Source organism: Alligator sinensis, unplaced genomic scaffold, assembly GCF_000455745.1.
Source record: "Alligator sinensis unplaced genomic scaffold, ASM45574v1 scaffold1086_3, whole genome shotgun sequence".
Lineage (NCBI taxonomy): Eukaryota > Metazoa > Chordata > Crocodylia > Alligatoridae > Alligator > Alligator sinensis.
This window is the reverse complement of record NW_005841975.1, coordinates 814,942-830,906: the sequence shown is the minus strand read 5'-3', so window position 1 is coordinate 830,906 and position 15,965 is coordinate 814,942.

The window sequence follows — 15,965 nt, the reverse complement described above, 5'->3', positions numbered from 1 at the left end:
GCCACGGGTTGCATCTGCCTCCATGTCTGTAGAGTAACTAACAGATTTAGGATGCTATCATAATATAAATAATAGATAATAACAACAAATCCTGAGTTATTTGTAGCTGAATTAATCTCAATAACAAAATATAAGAATGTATATTTCTGTAACATCTATTGAACCATACATACAAGAGATTATTATTATTACTATTATTATTTTTACTATTGTTTTTGTTATGTGCCAATCCATGGCTGTTTATGCACAGGGAGAGAACCTTTGGGTAATTCAGTATTCATAAAAGAACAGCTCTTTGAATTAATAGGATTGTTCTTAAGGCCTTTACAGTTCACTTTGGTATAACTCCATTCACAGATAGCATTTTCAACATTAATGAACGCAATCCTGCCATTTTCATTCACAGCCAGGAAGTCTGGTTGGTTGTGCGGGACAATGTGATCTGTGATGGTTGCCATTTCCCAATACATTTTTGGTTTTTCAACTTTTGTTTTAGATAGTTCAGACTTGGTCTGACAGATGGATCATCACATGTTTTTTTTAGTCATAATTCTTTCCGCAACTCAGGCCTCTTCTGCCTGTAACCAGTCTGGATTAATTACATCCCTGTAGAAATAAAATAGGCTCATGTGATGTTCATATTTATTTCCTTGGTGGGATTTTGTTCCAGACACCTAACCTGGAGCTCCGCCTTGGAGAATCTGGGTTGCACCTGGGAATTTAGGCAAGTTCTATGAATTAGAAATCCTGGTTGCCCTACAGGGGGAAGCACTGCAACTCCATCCTTAGGGGTTTTCTGCTATATGGTTACACATTGTCAGACTACACATACTTGAGTGCAGTCCTGGTTAACCCAGATGTTAAGCAAGTCAGCATAAGAATATTTTTGCAACAGAATCATATTTGGTAATGGTACACACTATAATTGCTCAGTCTGGCTAAGAAAATCAGTTGCTTCTGAGAGAAGGAACTCAATAGGGCTGTAGTGATAAAAGTTATAGTTTACAAATGTTCCCTAACAAGAGAATGAGGAAATTGGGAATTGGGTGATGGTTCCTCATTTAGGTCATTCTAGCTAAAAGTCAACTCAAGACCCATCAATGAGTCATGGTACAGATCATCCTTGAATCGACAGATTGCCCATAATGATGACGGTACTAGTTAATTAGTAAGAGTCAGACAAAGGGTCTGCAGAGGTTGCCTATCACTCTACAATACAGATCATTGTTTAGTTCTCCCCATTCGTGTATGCCTATGTTTATTTAAGATGCCAGGAGTGGCAAATGAGAAAGAACTTGAACGAATTTGAGTTCAAAACTGAAAAAATTAGTTGGGACCTCAGAGCAAGGGGAGCTGTTCGGAAGGATAAGGTCCATGGTAAGTGATCTTCTTGCATAATTAAAGTCTAAGGACAGTTAGTCAAGAAAGTGTTACAATATTCACCTGCCCTTCCTATGTTGGACAATATATCAGAGAACTAGAGGGCATTCAGACAAAGGTTTGAGTGCTCCTAAGCAGCTACAGGTGCACAAGAGAAAAAAGAAAAGTCAAATCCTCAATTTTCTTGCACTTTGTGGGAAGGGAAGCCCTGGCTGTTTATAACACCTTTACCTTTGCAACGGGTCAAAAATATTCAATTAAGCAAAATACTGTCCAAATATGAGGAGTTCTGCGTGTCAAAAAAGAACAAGACCCTTCAAAGTTACAGATTTTTTATCTGCAGACAAACAACAGGAGAAACCAGATCAGTATGTTACTGAACTGAAGAGAATGAGTAAGAACTGTGCTTTTGGGAGCTTGAGAGAACATCTGCTTAGAGATAGGATTATTTGTGGCATCGCAGACATTGCATTACAAGAAAGGCTATTGCACGATGGAGACTTGTCCTTAGAAAAGGCTATCCAAACATACAGGGTAGCAGAAAATGTGAAGGCCCATGCTGCAGAACTGAATGAACCCAAAGGGGCCATGTACGCTGTAGACATGAAAGAATGTGGCCAGAAGAAGCAACTTCATAGGATGGAATTTTACGCTGACAAGAAGCCTCCTTGCAGGTGAACTCTTCCATTGATAAGGAGTCTTATAAGAGAGGGCAAGCTCACAAGCAGACATACAGCAAGGACAGAAAGCAACATGGCCCCAAACACTGTGCTGCATTTGGAAAGCTTTGTTCTAATTGTAACAAGAGGAACCTTTTTTTTCCAGGCGCTGCAGATCCCAACCACCAAAACCCCCAGTGCATACCATTGAGAGCATGCCAAAAGGATTGTACACAGATATGGTGGAATCAGGCAAAAATCAGTGACAGGGACTGGATTTTGCCAGTGGATGTAGAAGGAGCAGTATTTTCATTTAAATTGGACACTGGAGCTCAGGCTAATATTTTACTAGAGCAATAACAAAATTGTAATTGAGACCAAAGGTGAATGCAACAGACATCATAATAACTGGCTATTCAGGAACAAATATTTAGGTGGAAGAGAGAGGCATTGCTAGCAACCAATATAAAAAAAGAGCATACAAACTCCCATTCATTGTAGTACCTAAGGAGGTGGCACCTTTTTATGTCACAACTTGGGAGAAACTGAATCTAGTTAAGCATGTGCTTGCAGTGCAAGTAAACACAACATTTATGCCCTCTGATGAGAAGTAAGAAACTAATTGTTCCAGAATACTAGCAGCAACCATGCCCCTAAGGGAAGAAATGAATCTACAGAAACAAATGCAAATGCTATCATACAAAAAGAGGAAATCAACCTCAGCAATCTGTAGCTAATGAACATTGTGCTATGTGCAGAAGCACTGCTGCAAGTGCAAGTCAGTTGGATCACAGTGTAAGGACTCAAGTCTATCAAGACTTGAAGGAAGAGCTTCCCACCAAAAACAGATCAGAAACTGAATCTGATACTTAGAGAAGAATGTGAAACCTCTTGAAAGACTCATATAGAGACCTATTAAACGAGCTGCAGAAAAGGGGGAGTAGGCAAGTAAATGATAAAGACTCACTCCAAAGTGACATGCTAGTAACCTCAGCTCTGTAGCTGGACCTATAAAAATCGATTTTGTGTTAATCGATTTGTGTAGTTATTCTTAAGAGAGAGGACATAGTGATAGAAGTTATGATATACAGATGCTCCCTAACAGGAGACTGAAGGAGCCATGGTCCCCCAGTTACATGGTAACAATTAAGCCAGACAAAGGACCTGCAGAGGATGCCTACTACTCCACAGTAAAGTTCATTGGTTAGTTCTTATGAATCATATATGCCTGTGTTTATTGAGCCCAGTAATCACTATCACTACAAGGGTGTCTTGTTCCTATTATTGGCAGGGCAGGCACCATTTTTTTCCAGTTACAACCGACTGACAATTTTCCATAGCAGAGACCCTGCGCTAGATCTTGTTTCATTTTGTTTCATATATTAGGAAAAACTGTTTCATGAGAATGGTAGTAAAGCACTAGAACAGGCTACCCAGAGAGGTTTTGGATGCTTTATCCTTGGAGGTTGTTAAGGCCCGGCTCAATAAAGCCTTGGCTGGAATGATCTGGTTGGGGCTGGTCCTGCTTTGAGCAGGGGGTTGGACTATATGTGACCTCCTGAGGTCCCTCTCAACTCTCATTTTCTATGATTCTATTAGTCTAAATGTGCAAATGCCTGCAAACTTACTGAGTGTTCTGTAACCCTGCACCTCTATGACTTCCTAGGACATAGCTATAACCATAAGGCCATGGGCTAAGCATAGCCTTAATCTATCCAGCCTTTCTCTCTAAGCTGATCTCCTGGGCAGGTAAGAGACTGGGAGATATGTGGGCTCATGTGGAAGAGCACAAGCTTATATATGTAGGTCTCATTGAGATTGTGCTGCCCTAGCAGCAAGGAAGCACTGGGTTCTGACATGGACCTTACTTCTCACAGAGCAGAAAGTATAACACTTTTATAACACTGATCAAAGCCATAAGGAAAAATATCTCACATTCAAAATCTTGTCTAACTTTATCCCAACTACATAGTTGGTCCAATAAAAGATATTACCCTAAGATACCCTTGCCTCTTGTTGAAAAACAAAGCACTCAGAAAACAGGAAGCATGCTGCTGCTGCTGCTTTTGTGCAGCTAATTCAGCTGTCTATATGTTATGATACATAGTTTAACAATACGATCACATATTCTTTTTTCAACAGGCCTCTGCTTCATTCAGTGCACCTCTTCCAGAGATGTGTCATGGCTGTGTAGTGAATAAGGCTGGCATTACAGGCATTGTTGTGTCAAATTGGGTGCCCATGTCTACTAGACACTTCATGATCTTCACCTTAATTTCCCTGTACAATTATTTGACATACCCACACACATACAAATATATTCTGTACATTCAGTCTATGGTCCCTGGCCTTATTTACCACATTGAATACAAAATTATGAATAAATTTTAGAGAAGCAAAGTGAGATAATATCTTTTATTGGGCCAATAAGAATAGTTGGGAGAGATGAGTGACAAGCTTTCAGACTTCAGGAGCCCTTCATCTGGTCTGAGAAAGGAGCAGTCATGGTCCAAGCTGAGCACAAGTTAGAACAAATGTTTTTGCTTAACTGAATTGGACCACTTAAAGAACTTGGATATCACCACGTATGGACCAAAGAAAAGTTACCAAAGGGATAGGTGAGATGTAAGATATAAGAAGCCATAAAAACAGGTTCTGTTTAGGCCATCACTTTTGTTGTTCAGTGAAGTTATGCATTTCTCTTCACAGGTCCATCCTCTGAAAGCCTTGCATAGGGTTCTTTTGGGCTCAAGGACTCTGAAGTCAAAGATGGTGTGGCTGCTTTATCAAGAGTATTCTATCACTGGTGATAAGCTGTTTCTATTTCTGTCCTTTCTCATTTTTTCTGTGGGAGCCCATTCTGGAGCACATTGGCACTTTGGTTTCACTGCCATTATAAGAAGGATTTGAATGTAGTTGAGTCCACATCTCCTGTGTGGGGGTAGATATATGACTAAGAGTTAACTTTCCTTAACCAGACTGACTTGCCAGTGTTCAGATGTGATAAGAACTAATGCACGGATGGCCTGTTTCACATTAATTAATGTTCTCACTTAAATGCCTTATTCCGATTTCATGGATGTAGGCACACAGTGTTCCCTTATATGCTTTCTTTAACGACACCAACATGCCTGACTGCTCTGTCATATCACTCATCTTTCATAATTATCTCAATGATTTCTCCAAACCTTGGGTGTGAACTATCAGATTAATAGCAACGTCAACTTTAATCCTCTTTGCTCCAGGAAATTTTCTTAGTTTGTTGAAAAAAACTGAGCAATCCTTCGTTGGGTTATCCAGTATAGCTAGCAGTTGTAGGATTGGAATCAGTATGTTTTGCACCACCATTAAACCACTTGCATGGGGTCAGAGCAAGCACCGGTCATGTGCAGAATTTTAGGGACTTGGCATCTCTGCTATGTTTACACATGTGCAGTGGATGTGTCATGTGCATTCAGTGGCTCACCTTCACAACCAAATTATTTCCAAGGAATGAAGGGAAGCCACCTCAATCGGTGCTACTGTGCAGTAGTGCCAGCACGTCTTTTTCGTAATGCTAATGTTCAGTAAGCTAATTCTACTGTGCATTAATGCAATAGCATGGCTTTTGCCATGACGTGTTTATGCACAGTAGAAGTAGTCTACTGTGCATTTAACAACTCATGTATATGTGTCCTTATATAGGTACCTAATATGTGGAATAGAATCTGACCCATTGCCTTTTCTGAGGTCTGTGTCTGAGGTCTGCCTACTGCTGAATCTCATATTTCACCTTGGATGTCATACAGAATGCAGCTGTGAACTGACAGCAGAGTTTGAACTTGGAACCTATGTTCCTAAAGGCTCATCTTGTTAACCAAAAGGAGTAATTCTGTTAACTATCAGCTATACTTTTAATCTCATTATGTAGATCATCCAGTAGAGAGAGGCAAAGACCCATAAATTCACGGGGAGTTAGGTAACTCTTGGAGGTAGGGGTTGTGCTTTTTATTAGGGCCCTGATACAGAAAAAAGATTGAATTGTGTACTGAAATGCTTTCTTCTGTTCAAGGGTGTACTTGTTAGCCATGTTGGTCTAAGACAAAAAGACATACAAAAACCTAGAACTCTTGGTTCCAAAATGATACCTTTTATTAGACCAACTGGAAAATGGCAAGAACATTTTCTTGCCATTTTCCAGTTGGTCTAATAAAAGGTATCATTTTGGAACCAAGAGTTCTAGGTTTTTGTATGTCTTCTTCTATTCAAGACTTTCCCCCAGACCTGAAGAAGGACACTTAGTGCCTGGAAGCTTGACTAACATTTCTCCCAGCTATATGGTTAGTCCATTATCACAAAAAATCTCCTTGCGTCTCACAGTCTTCTATTAAGTCTGAGAAGCGCTTGAAAAACATTGGGAATATTTCTTTTTTTTTAAATCAATATTTTGCACAATGCCACATTTTACAAAATGTTTCTACCACCTCTTGCCTTTTTCTGTTTTGCCATCACATTTTCTTTTCCCGATTGAAAAAAAAATCTAAATAATGCCACAGTATTTAGAGACACTGTGACGTCTCAGATAATATAGCGTAGGGAGAACAAGAAGAGATTTGAAGAGTGAAAGGTGCAGTGAAAAATGATTAAGTGAGGCTGCCATTTCCTAAAATTGATAGCCTGCTGGGTTAAATTAAGCTTCTAAATTAAAACAAAGCAAAGGTAATATTTTTATCCAGGTCTAGGTATAGCCTTGAGGATTGAGGAGAAAGAACCCTAACTGTAATTCAGTGCCTTCTGGGAATCAGTTCTTGTAGAGGCCTTTAATACTTCATCATTGAGTAATTTCAACTTCAGGTACAAAGCTGTTACATAGAGGCCTGTCGTTCTATTTACTGTTCAGACAAATGCTGATTTATTGCCGTGGACTCGCCTGTAAGTTGTTGTTTACTGAGATATCTGCTTTCCAGATAAACGGATAAATTGGATAAATGGGGGTTGTTCTTTACATGAAGAAAGCCTTGTCAGTAAACATGCATTATGTCTGTTATTAGCTCAAGGAATCATATACATTTTTCATGCTTTTCTAGTTCCACACTTCCTTTAATTCACTCCTAAAAGCCCATCTGTTTAAATGCGCTTGCAATGCCCACTAATCAATAGTTTTCATTCCAAGGCTGCTAGGAAGGATTCTGTGGGGAGTTGCAAAATTTACTGGTTTTTTTGGGGAAGCTATGGGATTTGAAAAGGAATAGGGGACCTAACTGTTTGTGGGAGACAGGCAACTGCTGCTGTCTGGAAGATGCAGAGAACATGCTGTAAGAGAGAGGGATGTGCTACTAGCTTGGTTTTGTGTAGGAAGTGGAGAAGTACTGCCTTTTGGGAGCCGTCAAGGTCAGCTCTTCAGGGAGATGAACTGTAGGACTTGAGTCTGCTTACTGCTGAATGTAAAACTGGCTAATATGAACAGTGCCACACTCATGGTTTTTGCAGGAGCACACCCTTGGGGGTAGGTCAACGCTGGACACATCTACACCAGGCATTTACTGCACATTAGCCTAATAACACTGCGCAGTAGCATGTCATGGCAAAAAAATGCTAATAGCCTACTGTGCAATGGTATTAGGCTAATGTGCAGTAAGCGTCACTAAAAAAACATGTATTGGTGCTACTGCACAATAACTGTAGTTACTGCGCATTCAATTAGTACTTCATTAAGGAAGTACTAAACTAAATGTGCAGTATCTAAGGTGCATTCATGAATGGGTAGATGTGACCCCTGTGAGTAAGGGTTTGAGAGGAGCACGGTCAGGCTTCCCCACAGTAGCACCAATGGTGCTAGCAGGGGTAACAATAGCAATGCAGCTGCAGCAGCATGGGCTTGAGAGCCAGTTCGCAACTCAAGTACAAATCCCAGCCCCCTGGAGGGATGCACGTGGCTTGTTAGTCTGCACTGAAGCCTTCCCTGCCGTGTCTTTACTGCTATTACTCCCCAAGAGAGCTAGATTCAAACCAGCATGGTTTAAATAAAATATGCTTCAATGACAAAGCAGACATAGGCTCAGTTTCCAGCTGCTTGTAGATGTGCAGTCCTGGGAGCTGATAGAGGACTGGGGTTTCCCTTCAGGCGTGTTTCCTAGTGGTGGTTTTGAACGAAACTGTATCCCTGTTTGTGTACTTGAAGACAAATCTAACAATGTTTGGCACAGCTTCATTTTCACAGACATCCGGCCCTGCTTTGATTGTTTCGTTTTATAATGTGAGCTTTTCCTGGTGATGTCATCTGGACAGCAGGCCTCTTATCTCTTTGCTGACAGCACAAAGAGATTTTTCTCTCAGCAGCAATTTTCCTGTTCCTGTGCAAACTTTTTAGCTGGATGAGATATTTTAGCCTGTTTTCTCCCTGTATCTCCCCATCAAAGCACCTGATCTCATATGACCAACCCCAAAACTGGGCCCTTTCTGACTTCAGGCTTTGTAGGGGTTGTGGCTGAGAAATCTGTGAAAGTACTTATTGTGATGAAGAACCGATCAGTGAGCTTAATAGTTATGTGCCAAAGAGATCCTGCTAAAATCCCTGATTTCTGAGGCATGCAAATGGAAAAATCGGGTTTAACTTGCAAGAGAGGCAAGTATTAATCTAATGTGACTGCAAGTCTAATGAAAACTCATTTCCTCTTCCACCACAATCTGGGATTGAGAATATTACAGGTATTTGTGCAGACTTAATTAAATGCCCTTGTATCTGATGCTCTTTGGAAAAGAACACATTTTGCAAGAGTTGGCTTGGATTGAGCTGAGATGGGTTTTTTTTCCCCACAGTCCCGGACCCTCAGTAAAACCTTTCATTTGAATTAGAGATTGTGCATAATGCTTGGTTCATTTGTTAAATGTCTGCTTTATTTGCCCACTTGAGTTCATCAGTGTAAATATTTGCCCTCTCTCATTGCATTCATTAAATCTTTCACATTTGATTTGGAAATGAAATGAGGTAATTTTTGTGTGCGTGCTGCAATTTATATTTATTTGTGAAGGATCAAATTTCCCTCTCCCCATCTTAATGGCCGTGTTTGTCAAGCCATTTGGCTTAGTGACGGATTTGTGTTTCTGGGAGCAGCGTTGTTTAGAGACCAGATTCCTTGTTAGTTTTATCGATTCGCTTTGTTTGAAAATGTATTCTAATATTTTAATTTAATCATATTGACATTGTGTGTGTGTGTGTGCATGTGTGTGCACGTGTGTGCATGCACACACAGATGTACACATCAGTTTCTTGGTCTTCCCATTGAACTGAATTTAGTGACAGTCTGTGGAACTGTTGGAGGCAACTGTACTGTTTCTAAAACGCTGCTAATGGAAATGTTCCAAAACTAAAGTTTAATGAAACATGACTGGAACCATTCACTTTCCCTTCCTGCTTTTACTATTCTTATTCACAGACAGAAGCAGAAAATAATCCTGAATACCATATTAAGGCAGAACGTTGGGTGTGAAATGCAGGCCAGTGCTAAGACCTCGGCATTTACATATAGCATAGGCATTGTGCTGGTTTTCTATAAAGGAGAGAATTTCACCCTAAATGGTTATATTACATCTTCCTAAAAGTTTAATATCTATAGAGAGCTTGTTCTTAAGCTATATGAGGTAGAACACAGAGCTCGTACGCTGGAAGGAGTATGAATTAGGATGCCTTTAAGCTAGGGGGTGCAGAGGCCCCATCGCTGCAGTCCTGAAGGTTGCCAACCAAATACATTTTTCTTACAGACAATCTGCAAGCTTTGTACTGGCAGCCAAAGTTTCTGACTGAAATATATTTTGCATTGTGTCAATGTAACTCTTGTGCCTGTCCCTGTCCTGCTTTCAGATCCCAGTTAGAAGGGCTGGGTTCAAATTTAGGGATTGAACATCAATGGTAGTAAAGAAAAAATGGCTGTCAGTAAAAAAATTGCAGTAAAAGAAATGTCTTGGGTTGGCAACCCTGTTTGACTGTGATGATGAGTTTACATGGTGTTGTCCCCCCCTCCCCAACCAGGGGACCCTAACTCATCCCCACCCGCTATGCCCCTAGTTGCACACTGTCTCTTGCTGCCTCCCCCAACCCACTCCTCAGCCTTACCCCTGCCATCCCCACTCCCTTTGTCCTGGCATGGACCCCCAAGGAAGCCTGCCTGCAACCTAGTATTACAAGCAGCCTGGGACACAGCAACAGCAGCAGCATATGGCTGAGAGAGCACTCCGTGCATGATGCTGCACTCCCATATGGACACCATGTGGCCCTACTGTATTCTGTCTGTTGGAGCTTCAATCAAGCTGCCGCTGCTTAGTGTTTTTATTCATGGCTAAAGTTGTTGTATGTGCTTTGCTTGGTGCATCTACATGTGAACTTTAGTGTTGAGTAGACTAATTAGCTCCACAGTAAAGCATCACCTTCTACATGTGCAGCAGTATTAGGGTGCAGTAAATTAATTAAATACACCATAAGATAGTATTATTTAGGACAGTACTATCTTATGGCAGAATAATTAACTGTTATGAAACACACGTGTTGATGGTGACCACAGGCATAAATTGTTCCCAGTCAGCCCAGGCAGCAGGGTGCCAGACTCCTGCCTATTGCTTAGCCATACAGCTATGTGCTTTCAGCAGTTTCATGCCCCAGCCAGCTTCACCACCACCCCGTGGCTGGGGCTGACCCCCCAAGACTGCTGCAAGCCAAGGCCTGCTCCACCCTGGCTCAAAATGCTGCTGGCCTGGGTACACATGTAGCTGCTGTGCCTGGGAGCAGTGTACTCTGGCTCAAACTGCTCTGGAGCTTATTGCTTCACATTAATTGCATGTGTAGATGCATTCATTGAGAGTCATTTTTAGCTTCATTTTTTACTTGCAGTTGGCAACACCGGCTGAAGTTATAACAGTTTCCCTGTCACAGCCGTGAATGGACTGTCATCTGATGTGACTTCAACTTCAACATGCCCTTCCCACCCTAGTCCTGCCCCCCACCATATCCTCACTCTGGAATTAACTTATGTGGGTACTGAACTTTACAGGGTATCACTAGAATTAGAGTGAGTGAGAGAAAAGCAAGGAGAGAAGGAAAGAGAGAGGAACAGAATCACATAAGTAGTGAAGGGTGGTCCAGAGACAGAGTAGATAGTCACGGTATGTGGCCCTGGAAAAAGAGAGAGAGTGAGAATGCATTTGGGCTGAATGCTGGCTGAGCAAGGCTTAGGGTATGAGCAAAGAAACAATATCCCATAGATGCCTCCTGCATTCATGAAAACGAAACTTTGTATACTACAAAAAACTAATATTTGCATCAAAGACACCATTCTTTATCAACAGTCTCTTCTTCTAACTATAACAACTTGTAAGACCCCAGATTTTAAAACAACCATTTGGGTCAAAAGAGGGGTACTTCCCCTGGGTGGCTATAGAGCTCATAATGCCCCTTTTCACCACTCTAGGCCTTTCACACAGGAGCTGCAATGGAGAAGAGACTCAACATTGAGGGATGAGGGTGGCACTTTGTAGCACTACCACACCTGTGGCCCATTCTTCCTTCTTCCACAACCCACGTCATTACCAGGAAAGTGCTATAGCCAGCAGCCTCCCTCCAGCTGAATCTAGGCCACTGGGCCTCCCAGAGGGCAAGGGTCATTTAAGGCCAGAAGGAGAACAAGCAAGTGGGGAGCCTGATTCCATAGCCTAGTGGTTGGGTGCTGCCAGAAGAAAGGGGAAGCCCACGTTCTGGTGTGTGCTTCCAACATATTTCCTGGTTCTTACACCAGTGGCTCTCTCAGGTAAAATGTATAAGTTCTGGAAGAAGCAGAGACTTCTGTAAGTAGAATGATACAGAAGCATAATGTTTCCTCTTGTTTTAGGCCCCATGACTTTTCCACTGTTGGAGATCCACTGGTCCAGCATCAGCAGAAGGATAGAGAGTACCTTCATCCCAGCTTAGCACAGGTGCTTGTAGTTAAGGTGCCCTAATTCCAAGTGAGAGAGGTGTGTCTACATAATTTTATACTGAAGAGAACCTAAAACCCAGGCCTCCCACTTCCTGAAGAAGTGCTGTAACCAGTAGACTACTGGGAAAAAGGTTTTTTCAGCTCAGTTCAGTGCTGTGGACACAAATTAGACACACAAGGCTGTGAATGGAACCTTATACTGGAGATCCCATCTTGCCTCTCAACACCATCCATGTTGCACTGAACCAAGCAGGATGAATCCATTTTCTTCATTTCTTAAATAGAGACGCTTCCTTGCAATTCAGACTAACATACTGGACTGGATTCTAAACTAAGGCATAGGCCTGAGAATGGTGTAGAAGCTACCCTGCCTCAGGCAACAGGGTGACTTAAAGATACTCTGAGGCATCTCTCTTTTAGTGGGGGAGCTTATACATGTTTCTCAGACCTAGATCACCCTTATACTCAGGGCTTGGGCACACAACATATGAATTTACACTGGCTTTGTTCACTGACATAAATTACACCAGGTTCTAGGGTGGACTGGTGACTGGTTTCCCAGGGGGACTTGCATGCAGTAGGCACTATTACAGTGTCTTGTCACTTGGTGGCAGTGAAGCAAGTAGAAGCCTTGAGCAAATAGTTTCCTTAGGGTAAGCTGCAGACACACAACACCTATAACTTACACCAGTGTCATTTTCTCCCTGATTTTTGCTGACTGCCCTATGTCCCAGGAAGTAGCAGTGAGATGACATTAGGGAATGATTTAAGGGCCTGCTTCTTTGAAAAAGGTGTTTGATTTTGAGGGCACAATTGTAAAATTAAATATCAGACTTCTTGATTTTGCAGATGCAGGTAAAAACTGAGGATACAAGAGAGCAGTAGGTATCAGGCTACACCTTTGGGTACATACACACATACTAAGTTGACTTAAAGTCACTTAACTAAGTTGGCTTAACTAAGTCAATTTAAGCTACGTCAGAGCGTACACATGTACAGCTGCTTGATATGGTGGCAGCCATCTTGTGAGCTAAGTCTAATACACCTCAGAGGTCTATTATCTTTTGCTGCATTCAAGTTGACTCTGTTCCACATACATGTGTACAAACTTGACAGTTAAGTCAACTTTAAAAAGTTACATTAGTTTAACTGTCAGAAAGATTATATGTGTGTATGCACCCTTGGAAAGCAACCATCAGTATCAAAAGTTAAAGTCAGAGCAAAAGGAACAAGTCAGAGAAACATGACTGTTGTTTACCTGGAGGATGATATTACTGACTAGTTGTAGGACAAGTATGATGAACTGGGAAGGCTGGAATGCAGATTAGAAGGGTCTCAGACTTCATGTCTTATGTGTTTGCAGGCCAACAAAATCATGCCCTCAGTCATGCATTCTGGAATTGCAGATACTCTAAAATGCCATCAGGTCAGAAAGCTCCTACCTTCAACAAGGGCTTGTTACATTCAGCATGAAGCTGCATACTTAAATTTATTTCCATAATCTCAAACATGTTTAATTATTAACAGAACCTTTGCAACCTTAAACTTTCATTAATCAGACCAGTTTTCTGGTCTAGGAAGCTTTATTTAGAAGGGGTAATTTGGGAACTGAATAGCAAGATTTACCTTTTAAATGCCTGAGAATGATTTGTAAAGCATTAGTATTTTCCATATTTCCATTAATTTCTTTATGAATTAAAATTAATCTCTTCATTGTCTCCTTTCTTTGAAAGACTTGATAGCCATTTTCAAGGGAAGACATTTGTGCAAGGGAAGAGCAGCAGCAACTGCTAACTGTAGGCATGTGTACTTGCTACTGGGGAAGAGATTTGTGTTTCTGATCTGCTAGGAACAGGAGTCTGTGACAGAACAGTACTACTTTCTCAATAAGTAAAACTGGCAATGGAGATACAAAGGTGAAGTTTACAATCGCCCTAGAAGCAAATGTTTTAAAATCAATACATTTGTTTTAAACTATATTATTTTAGGAATGAAAGTAAAGGGATATAGATTTTCAGCTCCGTTTCCCAAAATGGCTCAGGAGAAGCACGAGAAGAGTTTGCTGGGCTCCAGTAAGCTTCATAATTGGAAACAAGACCAGAACTAATGTTATGCTTCTCCATTAACCCTTCTCTATTGTACATGCTCACCACTTATAAAGCACAATACATAAATAAACTTTTTCTTTCCCTTTCTGTCTTCTGTCAAGGAGTATGGGGAGGGGGGAGCATCACTCAGCTTTTCTGCGCACATGGTTCATATTAAGCACTTCTAATCTGTCTGATCCTTCTGCAATTTCTTTTCAGTCTCTCTCATAATTTCATGATTGAGGAACTGTTCATACCTCACAGGTGACTTCTCCAGGTCCTATGCCACCTTGATGAATATCAGTGGCTTTAGTCTGGAAAAAAGAAGACTGAGGGGGTATTCAATTGAAGCCTTCAATTCCCTGCTGGGTGTTTCCAAAGAGGGTGGAGCTGGACTGTTCTCAGTGGTGGCAGATGACAGAACAAGGAGCAATGGGCTCAAGTTGCAGCAAGGGAAGTTGACATTAAATATTAGGACAAACTCTCTCAGCAGGAGGGTAGTAAAACACTGGAACAGGTTACCCATGGAGGTGGTGGAATCTCCATCCTTGGAGGTTTTTAAGCTCTGACTAGACGAAGCCTTGGCAGGGATAATGTAGTTGGGGCTGGTCCTGCTTTGAGCTGGGGGTTGGACTAGATGTGACCTCCTGAGGTCCCTTCCAACCCTTATTTTCTATGATTCTGTGATTCTATGATCTGTTCCCCTAAAGATAACAACTAATTCGATTTCCTTGTTGAAGGTTTGCAGTGTTGTTGTGCTCAAAAGCTCATCTAACATTTTTCCCAACTATGCAATGTGTCCAATAAAAAGATATAACCAAAAACCTTTGCTTCTCATTCATTCCTTGGTCAGAGAAAGCAAAACTGTCTAGTATGGGGAGATTAGAACCATCATAGGCCACAATATCACACCCCACAGTGACATGTGGGTGTGTTATTGTGGCCTATGATGGTCCTAAACTTTTTGTGGCAACACAGAATGATATGCCAGTTCTTATGCTGGCCATGGTATGTGTTAGAAGATAAAACGGTATGCCCATAGTACCAGTCAATGCCATTTAACTCACTGTCTCTATATACAAAGAAGTTAAGAATTTTCTAGCATCCAGGATATAGAGTTTTGTCTTGGATAATTATATTTTGTCCCAAAAATACATCTAGAGTTGCCAGTGGTCCATGACTTCCTGGAGTTTCCTCTCTGAAAGTTCAATACTTACCACTGAAGTCAATAGGATTTTTCCATTGGTCTCAATGGTATGAAGATAGACCATGTAGGTGGATATTTGAGAATATTTATTTTTAAAAATGCACCCAAACTGAATGACTAAAGTGTTACTTCAAGGCAAGGGCAGGCCTCAAGTGTTTAAAGGTTTTTAAATACTTTGTTTTACCCTTTTCCTCTTTGTTTCAGAATAAGACTGTAAACTAGGCCTGTGGGAAGCGGCTACTATTTGCTTCGAATTCTGATTTGGCGGACAGTGATTTGATTTGGTGATTCAAACCACTGTCCCAATTCGATTCAGCTGAATCTCTGAATCAGCCAGGCCAGGCCCATCCCCTACCCCTCTCCCAGCCTGTCCCAGCTGCCCCAGCTCCGGTTCAGTGGGTACTGCCGGGCATGGGGCAATCCCTGCTGCCCCCCCCACTGCCCCACGCTGCATGGGGGGGGCTCTGCATGAGCCCCCCGATCCCCACCCTTCGCTCCCCCAGGCCTCCCACGGGTGCCCCGCATGGGCCAGCTCTGGCCCTTTCAGAGAAACAAATCTGAAAAATCTCTGGGACTCCCCGTTCCTGCCAGTAGGGGGGGAGGGAGGCAATGAGTCCTGGGGCTTTGCTGTTTTTTTTTTCCTTAAAGGGCTGGAGCTGGCCTAGGTTGTGGGGAGGCTGGGGGAGCA